Source organism: Schistocerca nitens, chromosome 2 (genome assembly GCF_023898315.1).
Source record: "Schistocerca nitens isolate TAMUIC-IGC-003100 chromosome 2, iqSchNite1.1, whole genome shotgun sequence".
Lineage (NCBI taxonomy): Eukaryota > Metazoa > Arthropoda > Insecta > Orthoptera > Acrididae > Schistocerca > Schistocerca nitens.
Window position 1 is genome coordinate 818,916,890 of NC_064615.1, and position 19,851 is coordinate 818,936,740.

Consider the following 19,851-nt stretch of genomic DNA (forward strand, 5'->3'; position numbering starts at 1 on the left):
CTAAATATCTTTCATCACAAACTTAGCCTCTATGACTTCGTCTCTGAGAGACCGATTTTCTTCCGTGCACAAAAGAGCATTTTCGTATATGTAGCTCCACCCTGACAACATAAGAAAATTAGATAAATCTTCATTTTTATGCATTGCGGAAGACATACAGAACTTTTATGGAGTTTTTTTTACAGAATTTTATTCCCGAAATGTTAAAGGGAGAGTCATTCATGAAAGACACACACTCTTTAAAAGACGCCCTACATTATCAATTTTGAAGACAATCCGGCAATGAAATTCTGAACCATGATTTACATGAAATTCACATTTACTGTTAAGTCGCTTGGATTACACATATTTAACTTTTTTATGGAATTTAAAAATAATGTTTTTAAGAAATAATGTATTACCTTTTTCTCAGAAACTATACAAGTGATTCCTAAAACAGTTTCTCTGTTTAATCTCTTTGCACATAGTAAATTTCTCGCGAGAGGTTTTTTGAATATACCGAATAGGAAAATGTTAACAATTTTTAATAATTATTCTGCAAGTATAATAACAAGTCACCCATAAGTCCATGGACTTTTCGCCGTATCTCAGCTTACTCTCAGAATTTTTGTATTTACTCTTGAGACAACTTTTATTGAGTTTATAGAATTAGGTGAACAAAATTGCGTATTACAGCCTTCATAGATTCCGAGAAAAAGATACGTAAACTTTAAAAAGCATAGTTTTCAGGAAATACAATTCAAACTTCAACGTAATGCCTTTTCTTATTTTACCTCTTCAGGAAACCCCAGATCTATACTCAAGGTCCTCTTTCCCTTCAAAGATTCTCTTCTGGTTTCTTGTTTTCTGCCTTCTTTCCTTTACTAGGTCTTCAACTAACTTTTCAGCTACAGAGAGACGCTGTATATTTTTCTCAAGATGGCTTGAGTGAACATTCCTACAATAAAGCCTATTTTCTTCTAATACCTTCATTCTCCTTAAATACAAGAACTGCATCATAAGTTGCAATTCTGGAGAAAATTTGTCAGCAGCACAAAGAAACACAAGAATTGCTTCTTCTTAAACAATGAAACTGGTTTGTTATTGTTTCTTAGATATTGAACAGAATCACAGACGACCTATAAAACGAAAGAGTATATACCAAAAGCCTTCTAGATGTACCTCGTTCAAGTTTGCTTGAAAGAATCCACGGAATCGTTCACCGAGATAGGACTGAAGAGTTGCTTCAAAAAGTGAGCGTGGCAGGCAGGTTGCATCACCAATTTAGTTATGTAATCACAGAAACTTTGGGTACTTATTGTCCATGAGGTCTACTAATAAACTGAAAAAATTAGTATTTTCGGTCAATTTCATGAACGTCCCCCCCTGAAGGCAAATATTGCAAGTAAAGTGACCTTCAATAAATCCATGTAATACGCAGATTTGGTTAGATTGGCCTCACTATTCCAAAGGCAACATGTAGTGTTGTATTGTATGGAACTGGGGACCTAGGAACGGCGGAGAGGCTTCGTCCTCGCCCTCGCCCGTCGCCCTCAGTGCTACACAACCCCATAACAGGCTACAGCAGTCAACTCACCCCCCTCCCCCCCCTCCCCCCCGACACCGAAACCAGGGTTATTGTGCGGTTCGGCCCCCAGTGGATCCACCCTGGAACGTCTCACACCAGACGAGGGTGACCCCAATGTTTGCGTGGTAGAGTAATTATGGTGTACGTGTACATGGAGAAAGTGTTCGCGCAGCAATCGCTGACATAGTGTAACTGAGACGGAATACTGGAACGAGCCCGAGGCAGATGGAAAACCGCCTTAAAAACCATCCACAGACTGGCCGGCACACCGGTCCTCGACACTAATCCGCCGGGCGGATTCGCGCCGGGGACCGGCGTGCCTTCCCGCCTGGAAAGCAGTGCGGTCTTTTCTTTTCTTCTTTTTAACCTCGTTTTGTTCGCTTTAGTTCGTTGCATCTGCTCAGGACGGACATCGTAAGAGACCCGTTTAAGTTAGTCGTTTTTTTTTTTTTTTTTTTTTTTTTTACTACAGAGGGCAGCTAACCCTCTGATCGAACACGCTGAGCTGCCATGCCGGCAAACTTTATTCACTGCACCAAGAGTACAGAATAGGCATTAGACCGCACGGCTAACCGGGCGGGCCTGACATGTAGTGCAGAATGTTCATTTAATATGCTGCGACGTGTGAAGAGGTGGAAACGGTCTATAATGGGATACTCGAGGCCCAGTGCATGCTCAGTGTTCAAAGGGAGAGATTGAAAAGAACAGCAGATTACAAGCATGGGACCCAATCTGGTGCAACGCTGGTTTGAAAAAAAATGTGTCAAGTTACCGAAAATGCTTGGAAAAACATGATGACTATGTAGAAAAGTAACACAAGCATTGCACAATGTCAATAAAATTCTTTCAACATGATGACTTGTGGGGAATGCTTTTTTTTTATCTTTATAAAGTAAGGAAACCTAATTATTGGAAGCCCATCTTCTTTACCTGTATAATGTTTCTTTTGCAACTTTTCTACTCAAAATTGCAGTGCTTGTACAACTGAGAGGAGGGGGGGGGAGGGGGGTAAATACAAGTGACCCTTACAAACTACTCGTACCCATAGGACACGCTTCAATCAATTTTGTCGCCCAGATTTTCTGCTGTATTAGCGATCAAGATGTTGATCAAGCAGTAGCTTCCTATCTTTATATCAGTACCAGACATCTTTCCTTACTACAAAATTCACTTAAATTATTAAGTATTACTGTAATGATTTTTGTGGCACTCGTGATTTATTCGTGTCTACACATCAAGCAACAAAACCACTTTTGACGGTAGTTGTCACACGAAACTTCCGCAAGTTAAAGTTGTACTGTGACACTATCACACTAGACAAGCTGACAACTTATCACAGTTGTAACCTACAAGTGAAATTCTTCTTAAACAGAATACTCTCAGTATGGAAAGACCAAGGAATATGTGAAAAATTTTCTTCTCGGTAATTATTCGGTTAAATGATTATTAAAAACACGTGCATTGTCATCTTCAAACATGAGACGCAAACATGTAGAAAGCCAAACTTCCAGTGCAAGTCTGTAGGAAACGTAAGGGGACCAGAGACCCAGTTCTAACGTTGCGGTTGATAGTGGAAGCAAGACTAAGGAAAAATCAAGACACGTTCATAGGATTTGTAGACCTGAAAAAACGTTCGACAATGTGAAATGGTGCATGTTGTTCGAAATCCTGAGAATAATAGGGGTAAGCCATAGGAAAAGACGGATAACATATAATATGTACAAGAAACAAGAAGTAACAATAAGAGTGGAAGAGCAAAAACGAAGTGCTCGCAATAAAGTGGGTGTAAGACATGGATGTTGTCTTTCGGCTCTGATGTTCAGTATATACGTCGAAGAAGCAATGACGCAAATAAAATATAATATTCAAGGTGAAAGTATATCAGTGATAAGATTCACTGATGACATTGCTATCCCCAGTGAGAGTGTAGAATTACGGAATCTGTTGAATGGAATGAGCAGTCGAATGTCCTCCTCGATAGCTGACTGGTCACCGTGGCAGAATGCCACGCAAGAGGCCCGGGTTCAATTCCAGGCCGGGTCGGAGATTTTCTCCGCTCAGGGACTGGGTGTTGTGTTGTCTTCATCGTCACGTCATCCGCATCGACGCACAAGTCGCCGAAGTGGCGTCAACTAAAGTGACTTGCATTAGACGACCGGTCCACCCGACGGGAGGCTCTAGCCACGCGACGTTTCATTTCAACAGTCTAATGAGTACAGAACACGGATTCAGAGTAAATCTACAGGGTGTTTCAAAAATGACCGGTATATTTGAAACGGCAATAAAAACTAAACGAGCAGCGATAGAAATACACCGTTTGTTGCAATATGCTTGGGACAACAGTACATTTTCAGGCGGACAAACTTTCGAAATTACAGTAGTTACAATTTTCAACAACAGATGGCGCTGCAAGTGATGTGAACGATATAGAAGACAACGCAGTCTGTGGGTGCGCCATTCTGTACGTCGTCTTTCTGCTGTAAGCGTGTGCTGTTCACAACGTGCAAGTGTGCTGTGGACAACGTGGTTTATTCCTTAGAACAGAGGATTTTTCTGGTGTTGGAATTCCACCGCCTAGAACACAGTGTTGTTGCAACAAGACGAAGTTTTCAACGGAGGTTTAATGTAACCAAAGGACCGAAAAGCGATACAATAAAGGATCTGTTTGCCAAATTTCAACGGACTGGGAACGTGACGGATGAACGTGCTGGAAAGGTAGGGCGACCGCGTACGGCAACCACAGAGGGCAACGCGCAGCTAGTGCAGCAGGTGATCCAACAGCGGCCTCGGGTTTCCGTTCGCCGTGTTGCAGCTGCGGTCCAAATGACGCCAACGTCCACGTATCGTCTCATGCGCCAGAGTTTACACCTCTATCCATACAAAATTCAAACGCGGCAACCCCTCAGCGCCGCTACCATTGCTGCACGAGAGACATTCGCTAACGATATAGTGCACAGGATTGATGACGGCGATATGCATGTGGGCAGCATTTGGTTTACTGACGAAGCTTATTTTTACCTGGACGGCTTCGTCAATAAACAGAACTGGCGCATATGGGGAACCGAAAAGCCCCGTGTTGCAGTCCCATCGTCCCTGCATCCTCAAAAAGTACTGGTCTGGGCCGCCATTTCTTCCAAAGGAATCATTGGCCCATTTTTCAGATCCGAAACGATTACTGCATCACGCTATCTGGACATTCTTCGTGAATTTGTGGCGGTACAAACTGCCTTAGACGACACTGCGAACACCTCGCGGTTTATGCAAGATGGTGCCCGGCCACATCGCACGGCCGACGTCTTTAATTTCCTGAATGAATATTTCGATGATCGTGTGATTGCTTTGGGCTATCCGAAACATACAGGAGGCGGCGTGGATTGGCCTCCCTATTTGCCAGACATGAACCCCTGTGACTTCTTTCTGTGGGGACACTTGAAAGACCAGGTGTACCGCCAGAATCCAGAAACAATTGAACAGCTGAAGCAGTACATCTCATCTGCATGTGAAGCCATTCCGCCAGACACGTTGTCAAAGGTTTCGCGTAATTTCATTCAGAGACTACGCCATATTAATGCTACGCATGGTGGACATGTGGAAAATATCGTACTATAGAGTTTCCCAGACCGCAGCGCCATCTGTTGTTGACAATTGTAACTACTGTAATTTCGAAAGTTTGTCTGCCTGAAAATGTACTGTTGTCCCAAGCATATTGCAACAAACGGTGTATTTATATCGCTGCTCGTTTAGTTTGTATTGCCGTTTCAAATATACCGGTCATTTTTGAAACACCCTGTAAGAAAGACGAAAGTAATGAGAAGTGGCAGAAATAAGAAAAGCGACAAACTTAACGCCAGTATTGGTGATCATGAAGTAGATGAAGCTAAGGAATTCTGCTACCTAGGCAGCAAAAAACCCATGACGGACGGAGCAAGGAGGACAAAAAAGCATTCCTGGCCGTGTGTAATCTACTAATATCAAACACAGGTCTATGTTTGAGGAAGAAATTTCTGAGAAAGTGCGTTTGGAACACAGCGTTGTATGATAGTGAGACATGGACTGTGGGGAAGCCGGAGCAGAAGGTAATCGAGCCATTTGAGATGTGGAGCTACAGAAGAATGTTGAAAATTGGGTGATAACGTAAGGAATGAGGGGGTTTTCCGCAGAATCTGCGAAGTAAGTAAAAAGTGGAAAACACTAATGAGAAGAAGGGAGATGATGATAAGACATCAGTTAAGATTTTAGGGAATAGCGTATGTTATAGTAGAGGGATCTATAAAGGATAAAAATTAGCGGAAGCTAGAGTTTGGGATACATCCAGCAAATAACTGAGGACGTAGGTTGCAAATGCCACTCTGAAATGAAAAGGTTCGCACAGGAGAGGCATTCGTAATGGGCTGCATCAAACGAGTCAGAAGACTGATGACTCAAGGGAAAAAAAAAGCATTCGCACTGTATTAAACGGTCTTTCATCACCAGATAAGAGGGCGGCCTTCAGTGTGGCGTGTTAGCATTCATATTCCCTCGCCTCCGCGAGATATGCGATGGTTGCACAGCCCTCCTGGAATAGTGGTTCTCTAAATCGTCGTCTTGGAATTACTGTTTTAATTCTCCAAGCATTTCTGTGCGCTATATCGCCCTTTTAAGATCCCAGTAGTGCGCCCCTCAATTCGTTCGGTGTGTATTGCGAAGCCTACTTGATAAGGAATTGAAGGGCTGGAACAGTACTGTTGAATTGCCTAATACTGATTTTACTTCATCGTTCCTTTTAGTATTGTTTCTTAGAATTACTTCTAAATACTAACAAGATGGGACGTTATCACCACTAATCTTATAGTCGCTCACTGTCAAATTCTTTGTCTGTGTTATAGACATTAAACTGCATTAAATCAGTTAGGTCTGTCGTCCTTCTCAATTTTTCGGTGAAGCTCTGAAACACTATGAAAGTACTTCTAGCAAGAAACCTTATTTCCCCATGAAGAGAGCTTCGTAAAACCATCATACGTTGAGACAGTACTTGTAAGCGCGCGAAACAGTACTTCTTCTCAAAACTAGACGTATTCGTCTTCATGGAGTTACCGCTATCGTTATCTATAAAAAAAGTGTTCGAATTCATTCTCCAGATCGCTTTCGTTTATTCCCATATGACCTGTTTCGGGCCAGTGCTCATCTTCAGATCATTTTTTACAGTTACCGTGTAATCTGTCGAATGTCGAACTGAAAGTTCACTTTATAACTCCTTCAGTTTCATATTCGACAGGTTACTCTGTAACTGTAACAAATGATCTGAAGATGGACAGCTGGTCCGAAACCGGTGATACTGAAACAAGTAGAAGCGGTTTGGAGACTGAATTTGGACACTTTTTTAGTGTTTCTTCTTTGCGGATTGTGGGATTCGATTCGAGATATTATGTGCATCTTGCTGAGTCAGATTGGACGTTGTAAATCTATAGTATTTAATTGACGCTTTCCACGCCCATGGTTTTCTAGTAAAAATTGCTTGTTTTAATCTGTTCGCCAGTTCTGACACAGTTTTTCACAGATGGTGTTATTTTGTAAATAAAATTCTTGACCTCAAAGTTCAGCTTCGTAATTCTTCCCTCCCTTCATTTTTTCAGTTAATGAATTTCCATTAAACATCATGTTAAGTGATATACTAGGCCACCAGATATGTGCCCACACAGATAACATCTGGCGTATGATTTTCCTGTGCATGTAAATGTCTCTGATGTCAGAGAGCAGGGATCACACATATCTACTTGACTGGTCACACATGACACAATCGTCCTTCAGTAAATTGATAGCTGCAGACCTGTTGAGTTGACATGTGTTGAAATTTACAAGCAGCTCTTACCTCAGAAGTTGTTAGTGTTTTACTGCCAATCACATAATTTCATTATACGATTCTTTACATCATCGGATCATTTCACAATCTGTTATGAAGCACGGGTGACCCCCTGCTTGGGCACTAGAGAATTGTTCGGCCAAATGAATAAAGACAGAGCAGAAGGCTGGTGTTCAGGTCATCATCTTGCCCCTGGGGTCGGTAAATACTGCACTTCATGACTGAAGTGGGAGAAAGGGGGGGGGGGGAGGTGGACAGAGGGCAGTGCAACCGCGACGAACGTAATGTGAAGAAATTTGAGTTACATGCAACAAGCGTTTCCTCTGAACATAAACAATTTCATCACGTCCACTACATTTGCACAAAACTCAAGACATAGTTTAGTCCCCTAGTAACATCTGCAACAGATGAGTAAAGAGTTCTTCAAATTTAGAGAGTAGGTTCCCAGAAACTAGAAAATATAGCCTGAGCATTCTGCAGTTATACGGAGACGTTACTCGTTAGGTGAAATGAATGGATAACAAAATACACTCCTGGAAATGGAAAAAAGAACACATTGACACCGGTGTGTCAGACCCACCATACTTGCTCCGGACACTGCGAGAGGGCTGTACAAGCAATGATCACACGCACGGCACAGCGGACACACCAGGAACCGCGGTGTTGGCCGTCGAATGGCGCTAGCTGCGCAGCATTTGTGCACCGCCGCCGTCAGTGTCAGCCAGTTTGCCGTGGCATACGGAGCTCCATCGCAGTCTTTAACACTGGTAGCATGCCGCGACAGCGTGGACGTGAACCGTATGTGCAGTTGACGGACTTTGAGCGAGGGCGTATAGTGGGCATGCGGGAGGCCGGGTGGACGTACCGCCGAATTGCTCAACACGTGGGGCGTGAGGTCTCCACAGTACATCGATGTTGTCGCCAGTGGTCGGCGGAAGGTGCACGTGCCCGTCGACCTGGGACCGGACCGCAGCGACGCACGGATGCACGCCGAGACCGTAGGATCCTACGCAGTGCCGTAGAGGACCGCACCGCCACTTCCCAGCAATTTAGGGACACTGTTGCTCCTGGGGTATCGGCGAGGACCATTCGCAACCGTCTCCATGAAGCTGGGCTACGGTCCCGCACACCGTTAGGCCGTCTTCCGCTCACGCCCCAACATCGTGCAGCCCGCCTCCAGTGGTGTCGCGACAGGCGTGAATGGAGGGACGAATGGAGACGTGTCGTCTTCAGCGATGAGAGTCGCTTCTGCCTTGGTGCCAATGATGGTCGTATGCGTGTTTGGCGCCGTGCAGGTGAGCGCCACAATCAGGACTGCATACGACCGAGGCACACAGGGCCAACACCCGGCATCATGGTGTGGGGAGCGATCTCCTACACTGGCCGTACACCACTGGTGATCGTCGAGGGGACACTGAATAGTGCACGGTACATCCAAACCGTCATCGAACCCATCGTTCTACCATTCCTAGACCGGCAAGGGAACTTGCTGTTCCAACAGGACAATGCACGTCCGCATGTATCCCGTGCCACCCAACGTGCTCTAGAAGGTGTAAGTCAACTACCCTGGCCAGCAAGATCTCCGGATCTGTCCCCCATTGAGCATGTTTGGGACTGGATGAAGCGTCGTCTCACGCGGTCTGCACGTCCAGCACGAACGCTGGTCCAGCTGAGGCGCCAGGTGGAAATGGCATGGCAAGCCGTTCCACAGGACTACATCCAGCATCTCTACGATCGTCTCCATGGGAGAATAGCAGCCTGCATTGCTGCGAAAGGTGGATATACACTGTACTAGTGCCGACATTGTGCATGCTCTGTTGCCTGTGTCTATGTGCCTGTGGTTCTGTCAGTGTGATCATGTGATGTATCTGACCCCAGGAATGTGTCAATAAAGTTTCCCCTTCCTGAGACAATGAATTCACGGTGTTCTTATTTCAATTTCCAGGAGTGTATTTTATCACAGAATGAGGAGATGGGGCAGGTGTTGGGAAAGTTGGTCAACTGGTTCATAAACAATATACCGTTTTTGTACCGGTCTCAGTTTCTAACCTGTCTTTTACCTCCCACAGAAGCGAATTACCATAGTTTTGATGGCGAAATATAAGGTACTGCAGTTACTGTAGTAAGTGCAAAGATGTGGCGCACTAATAACCGAGTAATGATTGGATGCGTCTGAACTTCTCTAAGATTGTACGTATTGCAGTAACGAAAACCACAGCAGACGGTACGGTTAAAGAGCAACGAATATCTCTAAAAAGGATAAACGCGGAAGTTGGACAATCAAACATATATATAAGAATGGCAACGGCGAAGGAAACGTGGGTAGCATAATTACTGCTTCAATTGACAGACGGAAGTATTTAATACAAAAACGTTCAGGGAAACACAGGAATGCAATACCATAAGTTACGAATGAAACAGAAAGAAGGTGCATCGTAGTCAAGACGAAATGGCTGCAGGAAAAGTGTGAAGATCGAAAAGGAAATGTTCGTTGGGAGGTCTACATCTACATCTACATCCATACTCCGCAAGCCACCTGACGGTGTGTGGCGGAGGGTACCCTGAGTACCTCTATCGGTTCTCCCTTCTATTCCAGTCTCGCATTGTTCGTGGAAAGAAGGATTGTCTGTATACTTCTGTGTGGGCTCTTATCTCTCTGATTTTATCCTCATGGCCTCTTCGCGAGATATACGTAGGAGGGAGCAATATACTGCTTGACTCTTCGGTGAAGGTATGTTCTCGAAACTTTAACAAAAGCCCGTACCGAGCTACTGAGCGTCTCTCCTGCAGAGTCTTCCACTGGAGTTTATCTATCATCTCCGTAACGCTGTCGCGATTACTAAATGATCCTGTAATGAAGCGCGCTGCTCTCCGTTGGATCTTCTCTATCTCTTCTATCAACTCTATCTGGTACGGATCCCACACCGCTGAGCAGTATTCAAGCAGTGGGCGAACAAGCGTACTGTAACCTACTTCCTTTGTTTTCGGATTGCATTTCCTTAGGATTCTTCCAATGAATCTCAGTCTGGCATCTGCTTTGCCGACGATCTACTTTATATGATCATTCCATTTTAAATCACTCCTAATGCGTACTCCCAGATAATGTATGGAATTAACTGCTTCCAGTTGCTGACCTGCTATTTTGTAGCTAAATGATAAGGGATCTATCTTTCTATGTATTCGCAGCACATTACACTTGTCTACATTGAGATTCAATTGCCATTCCCTGCACCATGCGTCAATTCGCTACAGATCCTCCTGCATTTCAGTACAATTTTCCATTGTTACAACCTCTCGATACACCACAGCATCATCTGCAAAAAGCCTAAGTGAACTTCCGATGTCATCCACCAGGTCATTTATGTATATTGTGAACAGCAACGGTCCCATGACACTCCCCTGTGGCACACCTGAAATCACTCTTACTTCGGAAGACTTCTCTCCATTGAGAATGACATGCTGCGTTGTGTTATCTAGGAACTCCTCAATCCAATCACACAATTGGTCTGATAGTCCATATGCTCTTACTTTGTTCATTAAACGACTGTGGGGAACTGTATCGAAAGCCTTGCGGAAGTCAAGAAACACGGCATCTACCTGTGAACCCGTGTCTATGGTCCTCTGAGTCTCGTGGACGAATAGCGCGAGCTGGGTTTCACACGACCGTCTTTTTCGAAACCCATGCTGATTCCTACAGAGTAGATTTCTAGTCTCCAGGAAAGTCATTATACTCGATCACAATACATGTTCCAAAATTCTACAACTGATCGACGTTAGAGATATAGGTCTATAGTTCTGCACATCTGTTCGACGTCCCTTCTTGAAAACGGGGATGACCTGTGCCCTTTTCCAATCCTTTGGAACGCTACGCTCTTCTAGAGACCTACGGTACACCGCTGCAAGAAGGGGGGCAAGTTCCTTCGCGTACTCTGTGTAAAATCGAACTGGTATCCCATCAGGTCCAGCGGCCTTTCCTCTTTTGAGCGATTTTAATTGTTTCTCTATCCCTCTGTCGTCTATTTCGATATCTACCATTTTGTCATATGTACAACAATCTAGAGAAGGAACTACAGTGCAGTCTTCCTCTGTGAAACAGCTTTGGAAAAAGACGTTTAGTATTTCGGCCTTTAGTCTGTCATCCTCTGTTTCAGTACCATTTTGGTCACAGAGTGTCTGGACATTTTGTTTTGATCCACCTACCGCTTTGACATAAGACCAGAATTTCTTAGGATTTTCTGCCAAGTCAGTACTTAGAACTTTACTTTCGAATTCATTGAACACCTCTCGCATAGCCCTCCTCACACTACATTTCGCTTCGTGTAATTTTTGTTTGTCTGCAAGGCTTTGGCAATGTTTATGTTTGCTGTTAAGTTCCCTTTGCTTCCGCAGCAGTTTTCTAACTCGGTTGTTGTACCACGGTGGCTCTTCCCCATCTCTTACGATCTTGCTTGGCACATACTCATCTAACGCATATTGTACGATGGTTTTGAACTTTGTCCACTGATCCTCAACACTATCTGTACTTGAGACAAAACTTTTGTGTTGAGCCGTCAGGTACTCTGTAATCTGCTTTTTGTCACTTTTGCTAAACAGAAAAATCTTCCTACCTTTTTTAATATTTCTATTTATGGCTGAAATCATCGATGCCGTAACCGCTATATGATCGCTGATTCCCTGTTCTGCGTTAACTGTTTCAAATAGTTCGGGTCTGTTTGTCACCAGAAGGTCTAATGTGTTATCGCCACGAGTCGGTTCTCTGTTTAACTGCTCAAGGTAGTTTTCAGATAAAGCACATTCAAAAAAGTGGTAACAATCATCGCTGAAACTAAAACCAAGGGCGATAATATTAAGAACTCAACCACCGTTAAACGTAGAGGAGAGGACAGAAAGGCGAAAACAATCTATTGAAGGCGTCTACGAGTGGAGGATTTGTCCGAATTGATGAAAGAAGAAATAGCAGTCTATTTGAAAGACATCTGAGATCCATTATCACACTCAGATATTGTCAAGTCTTTGGAACACGATCAACTAAGGCAGAAGGCGTAGACAACATTCCTTCAGAATTTCTCAAATCATTGGGGAATTGATAACCCAACGACTATTAAAGCTGATGTCCATGCATCCATGTTATTGACAAGAATAATGTACAGAAGAATGGAAGAGAAAATTTAGAATCTGTTAGATGGCTTTGAGAACGGTAAAGGCAACAGGGTTGCGGTTGATAATTTAGGAAAAATCAAGACCCTTCATAGATTTTGTCGATACGATAAAAAATTATGCAAGATGTTCGAAATTCTGGAGCTCTGTCCCACAAACTGAAATCCATCACCTGTACAACACAATGCATTCACGTTTGCGTGCTTGTATTCAACATTCTGGCAGTTATAGCGGCTATGAATGTGTCAGCAGTTCACATTTGCAATGGCTTATTTCACGCTTACATTAACCTATGATCTTGGGATGTTGATCACTAAAATACTCGTATGTTACGTAGACAAATGTATTCCCAAAATTTCATTACTCTATGTTAATTATTTTTCTGGTGTTGCGGGCGCTGCAGTCCGAAACCGCGGGACTGCTACGGTCGCAGGTTCGAATCCTGCCTCGGGCATGGTTGTGTGTGAAGTCCTTAGGTTAGTTAGGTTTAAGTAGTTCTAAGTTCTAGGGGACTTATGACCTAAGATGTTGAGTCCCATAGTGCTCAGAGCCATTTGAACCATTTTTCTGGTGTTGCGATTTTTTTCCGCCAGTGTATGTCACGTATCTTGAAAGTCGCAAACTCACTCATCAAATCCTGAGGGGTACTTTCCACTGACCTACAATCAAGAAATTTGGCAAGAAGCAAGGTTTCACGGTACAAGCAGGAAAAATCCACAAATTGTTAATATGTAATTATATCACACTGAAAATTTTTGTCTTTTATTAACCGACTTTAAACCTCGATTAAAACAAATTTCGGAGTCCCTCGGAGCAATATCTTGCCAGTATCAATGTCGATAACAGGCAAAAATCGTCGAAATCTTCGATCCCCCAAATGTTCAAATGGCTCTGAGCACTATGGGACTCAACTGCTGAGGTCATTAGTCCCCTAGAACTTAGAACTAGTTAAACCTAACTAACCTAAGGACATCACAAACATCCATGCCCGAGGCAGGATTCGAACCTGCGACCGTTGCGGTCTTGCGGTTCCAGACTGCAGCGCCTTTAACCGCACGGCCACTTCAGCCGGCGATCCCCCAAATGTATAAAGTCTATAAACATAATTAAGTTTGTACCGAACCCTCAGTTCACGAGTGCTACTCACACCTGGCAATTTCTTTAAATGAGCCTGCTTTTTTAAAAACCAAATCAACCTACTGTTACGCTGTTTCACTGTCTCCAAAATCAATTTAACGTGTTCTCGGTATCATTAATTTGATATACAACGAAGGAGAGGTCTTTGATCTCATTTGAGTAACACATCTTCACATAATAAAGGTAAAACTCTGTCCACCGGCCTTGGCAGGCTCGTACGTACCGACCGAGCGCCGTACCTTCCTGTGCCAGTGGCGTCACTGAAAGCGATTGGAGAGACATGGGATCACCACACCGCTCTTCTGAGCTTTGTCATTTCTCATGACCTGGAGCCGTTTCTACTCCGTCGTGCAGCCCCTCTGTTGGTCTCTCAAGGCTGACTACAGCCTGCTTCCGTCCTCTCATCAAGGAATACTCACTAGCAGTATCGAGAAACGTAATCGGGTCCTGCGCACGGCAGTCAGCCGCGTTGACCACTCAGCTGCGGAGGCAGGCGTTCAACTCTGTACAATACTAATTCTAAAAAGGGACGACATGCACGTTTTCCTATAGCTACTTTACATAATTTTCTGTTCTTTCTGAGGGATGTTTCATGTAATGCGTCATTTTTCCTCGATTAGTCATCAGTCCTCTCACCAGTTTGATGCTGCGCCCCCGCAACGAATTCCTCTCCTGTGCCGAACTCTTCATCTCAGAGCAGCACTTACAGACTTCGTCCTCAGTTATTTGTTGGATGTATTCCAACTTCTACAGTTCTTACGCTCTACAGATCCATCTGGTATAGTGGAAGTCATTCCCTGATGTCTTAGACATATGTCCTACAATTGACAATTGCGCCCTTCCCTCTTGTCAGCGTTTTCCGTATGTCTCTTTCCTCCCCCATTCTGCGGAGAACCTCCTCATCCCTTACCTTATCAGTCCACCTAATTTTCAAATGGTTCAAATGACTCTGAGCACTATGGGACTTAACATCTATGGTCATCAGTCCCCTAGAACTTAGAACTACTTAAACCTAACTAACATAAGGACAGCACACAACACCCAGTCATCACGAGGCAGAGAAAATCCCTGACCCCGCCGGGAATCGAACCCGGGAACCCGGGCGTGGGAAGCGAGAACCTAATTTTCAACATTCACCTGTAACACCGCATCTGAAATGCTTCGATTGCCTTCCGTTACGGTTTTCAATGCCATACACTGCTGAGCTCCAAACGTACATCATCAGCAGTTTCTCAAATTAATACCAATGTATGATACTAGTAGGCCAGGCCAGGAATGCCTCTTTTGCCAGTGCTAGTCTGCTTTTGATGTCCTCTTGGCTCCGTCATGCGTTATTTTGCTGCCTAAGTAGTAGAATTCCTTAGCATCATCTACTTCGTGACCATGAATCCCGATGTTAAGTTTCTCGCTGTTCTCGTTTCTGCTATTTCTCATTACTTTCGTCTTTCTTCGATTTACTCTCAGTCCATACTCTGTACTCTTTAAACTGTTCATTCCGTTCAGCAGACCCTGTAATTCTTCTTCACTTTCACTGAGGACAGCAATCTTATCAGCGAATCTTATCATAGATATGCTGTCACCTAGAAATTTTAATCCACACCTGAACCTCTATTTTATTTCCGTCATTACTTCTTCGGTATATAGATTGAACAGTAGAGGTGAAAGACTACACCCTGTCTTACAACCTTTTTAATGGGAGTCTTCTTGGTCTTCCACTCTTACTATTCCTCTTGGCAGTTGTACATATTGTATATTACCCGTTTCCCCCTAGAGCTTATCTCTATTTTTCTTAGAATTTCGAACATTTTGATGGATTTTACATAGTCTAACGCTTTTTCCTGGCCGACTAACTCTGTGAACGTGTCTTGATTTTTCTTTAGTCTTGCTTTCATTATTAACCGCAACATCAGAATTGCCTCTACCGTCCCTTTACCTTTCCTCATCGTCATCTAGCGCATCCTCAATTTTCTTTTCCATTCTACTGTGTATTATTCTTGCCAGCAACTTGGATACATGATCTATTAAGCTGATGATTCTCCTGCAGTCATAAGAATTGTGTGGATGATATTTTTCTGAAAGTCAGATGGTATGTGGCCAGTGTCATACGTTCTACACACTGAAGTGAATAGTCGTTTTGTTCCCAATTCCTCCAACGTTTTTAGAAATTCTGTTGGAATGTTATCTGCTCCTTCTGCCTTATGTGGTCTTAAGTCTTCCATAGCTCTTTTAAATTCTGTTTGTAATACGGGACTCCTATCTCTTCTAAATCCACTCCTGTTTCTTCTTCTATCAGTTTATCTTTCCCCTCATATATGCCTTCAGTGCACTCTTTCCACCTATTTGTCATTCCCTCTGCATATAATATTGGAATTTTCATTGGACTCTTTATGTTACCACCCTTGCTTTTAATTTCACCGATGGTTGTTTTGACTTTTCTGTATGCTGAGTCAGTCCTTCCGACTTTCATTTAAGTCCGGAACCGTGGGACTGCTACGGTCGCAGGTTCGAATCCTGCCTCGGGCATGGATGTGTGTGATGTCCTTAGGTTAGTTAGGTTTAAGTAGTTCTAAATTCTAGGGGACTGATAACCACAGCAGTTGAGTCCCATAGTGCTCAGAGCCATTTGAACCGACATTCATTTCTCTTTCGATTTTTTCACATTTTTCATGGAGCCGTTTCTCCTTAATTTCCTTGAACTTCCGATTTATTTCATTTCTAAGTGACTTTAATTATTGTACTCCTGAATTTCTCGGAACATTTTTATACTTTCTTCTTTCATCGATCAACTGAAGTATTTCTTTTGTTACCTATGACCTCTTTGCAGTTACGCTATTGTATTTATGACTCTCTTTCCAACTTCTGTGATTGCACTTTTTAGCGATGTCCATTCCTTTTCAGTTAATTGCATACTGAGCTATACCATATTGCAAACAACTGCTAGCATACCTCCTCATTCCTTAATACTTCCGTAAGTAGGGGTAAGCTATAAGGAGAGACGGGTCATACACAAGACCAACAAGGATATAGCCTCTCACCCCTACTGTTCAGTCTGTACATCGAGGAAGCAATAATCGAAATAAAAGAAAGGTTCATGAGTGGAATTAAAATTCAAGGTGAAAGGGTATCAATGATAAGATTCGCTGATGACATTGTTATCCAGAATGAAAGTGAAAAATAATTACATGGCCTGCTGAACGGAATGAACAATGTAATGAGTACACAATATGGACTGAGAGTAAATCGAAGAAAGACGAAGGTAATGAGAAGTAGTAGAAATGAGAACAGCGAGAAACTTAACATCAGGATTGATGGTCACGAAGCAGATGAAGTTAAGGAATTCTGCTAACTAGGCAGGAAAATAACCAATGCCGGACGGAGTAAAGAGGACATTAAAAACAGACTATCTATGGCATAAAAGGCATTCCTGGCCAAGAGAAGTCTACTAATATAAAATATCGGCCTTAATTTGAGGAAGAAATTTCTGACCAATGTACGTCTGGAGTACAGCATTGTATGGTAGTGAAACACGTACTGTGAGAAAACCGGAACAGAAGAGAATCGAAGCATTTGAGATGTAGTGCTATAGACGAATGTTGAGAACTAGGTGGACTGATAGGGTAACGAATAGGGAGGTTCTACGCAGAGTCTGAGAGGAAAGGATGTGGAAAACACTAATAAGGAGAACGGACAGGAGGATTATAGGACCTGTTAAGACATGAGAGAATGACTTCCATGGTACTACAGGGAGCAGTAGGTGAGAAACTGTAGAGGAAGACAGAGATTGTAATAGATCCAGTAGTAACTGAGGAGGAAGGTTGCAAGTGTTACTCTGAGATGATGAAGTTAGCATACGAGACGAATTCGTGACGGGCACCATCAAACTATTCAGAAGACTGGTAACCGAAAAAGAATAAGAATAATCCCATTTTCTTGCGCATTGATTCTTCCTGACTAGTCTCTTAAACTTCAGCCTACTCTTCATCACTACTTAATTGAGTTTATATTTGCCTTAGAATCCAGGATCTGAGTTCGGAACCTCTGCCTGACCCTTGAACAGAGTATTCCCTATTACTAGGTACATTTTATTGCAAAACTCAATTATTATTTCTACTCTTTCATTTCTATCTCCAAACCCATATTCTCTTGTAATCCTTTCTTTTATTTTTCATTGCTTCTTCGATGTTTAGGTCGAACAGTAGGGGCGAACGGCTACATTCCTGTCTTACACCCTTTTATATTTGAGCACTTCGTTCTTGGTCATCCTCTCTTACTGTACAGTACGAGGTCTTGAACGTACAAGAGATGTGAGGCTCATGTTTGTAAACTGCTTATCCTTCGTAACTAATGCCAGCCGCTTCGACATTGGTGGCGCTACTTTCAGAAGAATACGTACTGATGCTCCACAGTGGTGCTCTCAGGGGCTCAGCATTGATTTGTTGGGTTCGGGCTTCCTGAGCTGGGGACTGGTAAACGCCGCCAGTCCCCTCTCACCGTAATCTCTGGGCATGCTTCAGCGACCACCGCGTGGAGCGGCGTTGGAACATTGTGTGCCTCTGGGAACGGGTATCTTGGCTCGATCGCCCGTATTGCGAGGACGGGATAAACCTCTATAAAAAAAATAATAATAATAAAATAAAAAAAAATTTAGAAAAACTTAATGTCAAGGCGTGCTGCGCACTGATGGGATGCATGGCTGTTGAGGTGGAATAGTCGTTAGCCGGCAACCTCTGGGGAACCTGCCGCACCTGAGTTGTATAAGGTTTACCCAGGCACGCAGGGTTCTGGCTGAGTGGACTGTTATTTCCCTATCTGCTCGTGTGACCGAGGTGGAAACCTCGAAATCTTCTCCTCCCAGCAGGAAGGGTATACCGCCTGGGAGTATTCACACCCATTCATCCAAAAGAATGAGAGAGGCTAGAATACTTTGGACTACAGTAACAGGGCTCATGGAGTAATGAATAACATTGTGCTTATGGTGACAAAGAGGAAAGAGCGGACATTTGAAAAAGTGTCCCCCTTTTATATCCATAAGGGTTTGGAAGGCCTTGCTGGAACATGAAAATCTATAAAACTATTGTGTAATGGCTCATTGTTGGTCGAAACTAACAGGTCGAAACAGGTAGACCTTGTTAAGAAATCGCAAAAACAGGGTGACTATGAAATCATTGTTGAGGTGCACATCTCTCTCAACTCCAGCGCGGACGTTGTCACACGCAGAGATATCATGGACATGGATTTAGCAGAACTGAAGCAAGACTGGGCACGCCAGGGAATAGACGACGCGGAGCAACGAATGCGCAGGAATAATGGAGCAACTGAAAGGACTGCCACTTTCAGTGTCACATTCAATTCGCCGACACTGCTGGAACATCTTATGGCGGGGTTCCTTAGACATAATGTTCGGCCTTACATTCCAAACCCTATGCGGTGCTATAAATGCCAGCGTTTCGGCCATACAGCCATGAGTTGTGGAGGTGAAACGATCTGGGGGAACTGCGGAAAAGCCGCTCACGACGCTGGGACTGACTGCACGTCTTCTGCGATCTGCGTCAACTGCTCTGGGAACCACCCAGTCTGGAGCCGAGACTGCCCTATTTTTGCTGAAGAACGCAAAATACGGGAGATAAAAGTATCGAAGCGGATCCCCTATGCCGAAGCCAAAAAAGAATATAAGGCGACGAAACCCCCTCTCTTTGCCACCTCATATTGTTCCACGGTGCAGAAACATATTCGCAAGGCGGTCGCTTCGACACAGACGTCGCCTAGTGTACCTGTATAGACCACAAGCACCTGTTCTTGCCGTGTACATGTCAAGGGAAAGAGAGTAAGGACAAAGCAATTCAGGCAGCTGCATCAGGAAAGACCAACAACAGTTCCGCAGCGAACATCCAAAAGGTACAAGAAAAGCAGAGTGCCTCTCAACGCCCCCATTCCCCCTCATCCTCGAAGGGGCAGAGTGCAGGGAAAGGCTCACGATGTTCGGGTCAAAAGCTGTCCCGAGCGCCGTCAGAAATTCCTTCCCGTCTGACTGATGAGGAGGATATCATGGAGTTACATGCCTAGGAGCCAGGCAGCCCCTCCACTCCCCCTGGCTCTTCAAGTGTGAAACATCCCCATTGAAAAATTAATGAATTACTGTGCTGATAAACCT

The 19,851-nt window shown here is 43.8% G+C and overlaps 1 protein-coding gene across 1 annotated transcript in view; it reads left to right on the forward strand.

Annotated features, from left to right (window-relative positions):
* LOC126237076 (uncharacterized) overlaps positions 1 to 19,851 on the forward strand; it is a 512,284-nt gene that overhangs the window by 54,763 nt on the left and 437,670 nt on the right. The window lies entirely within an intron of this gene.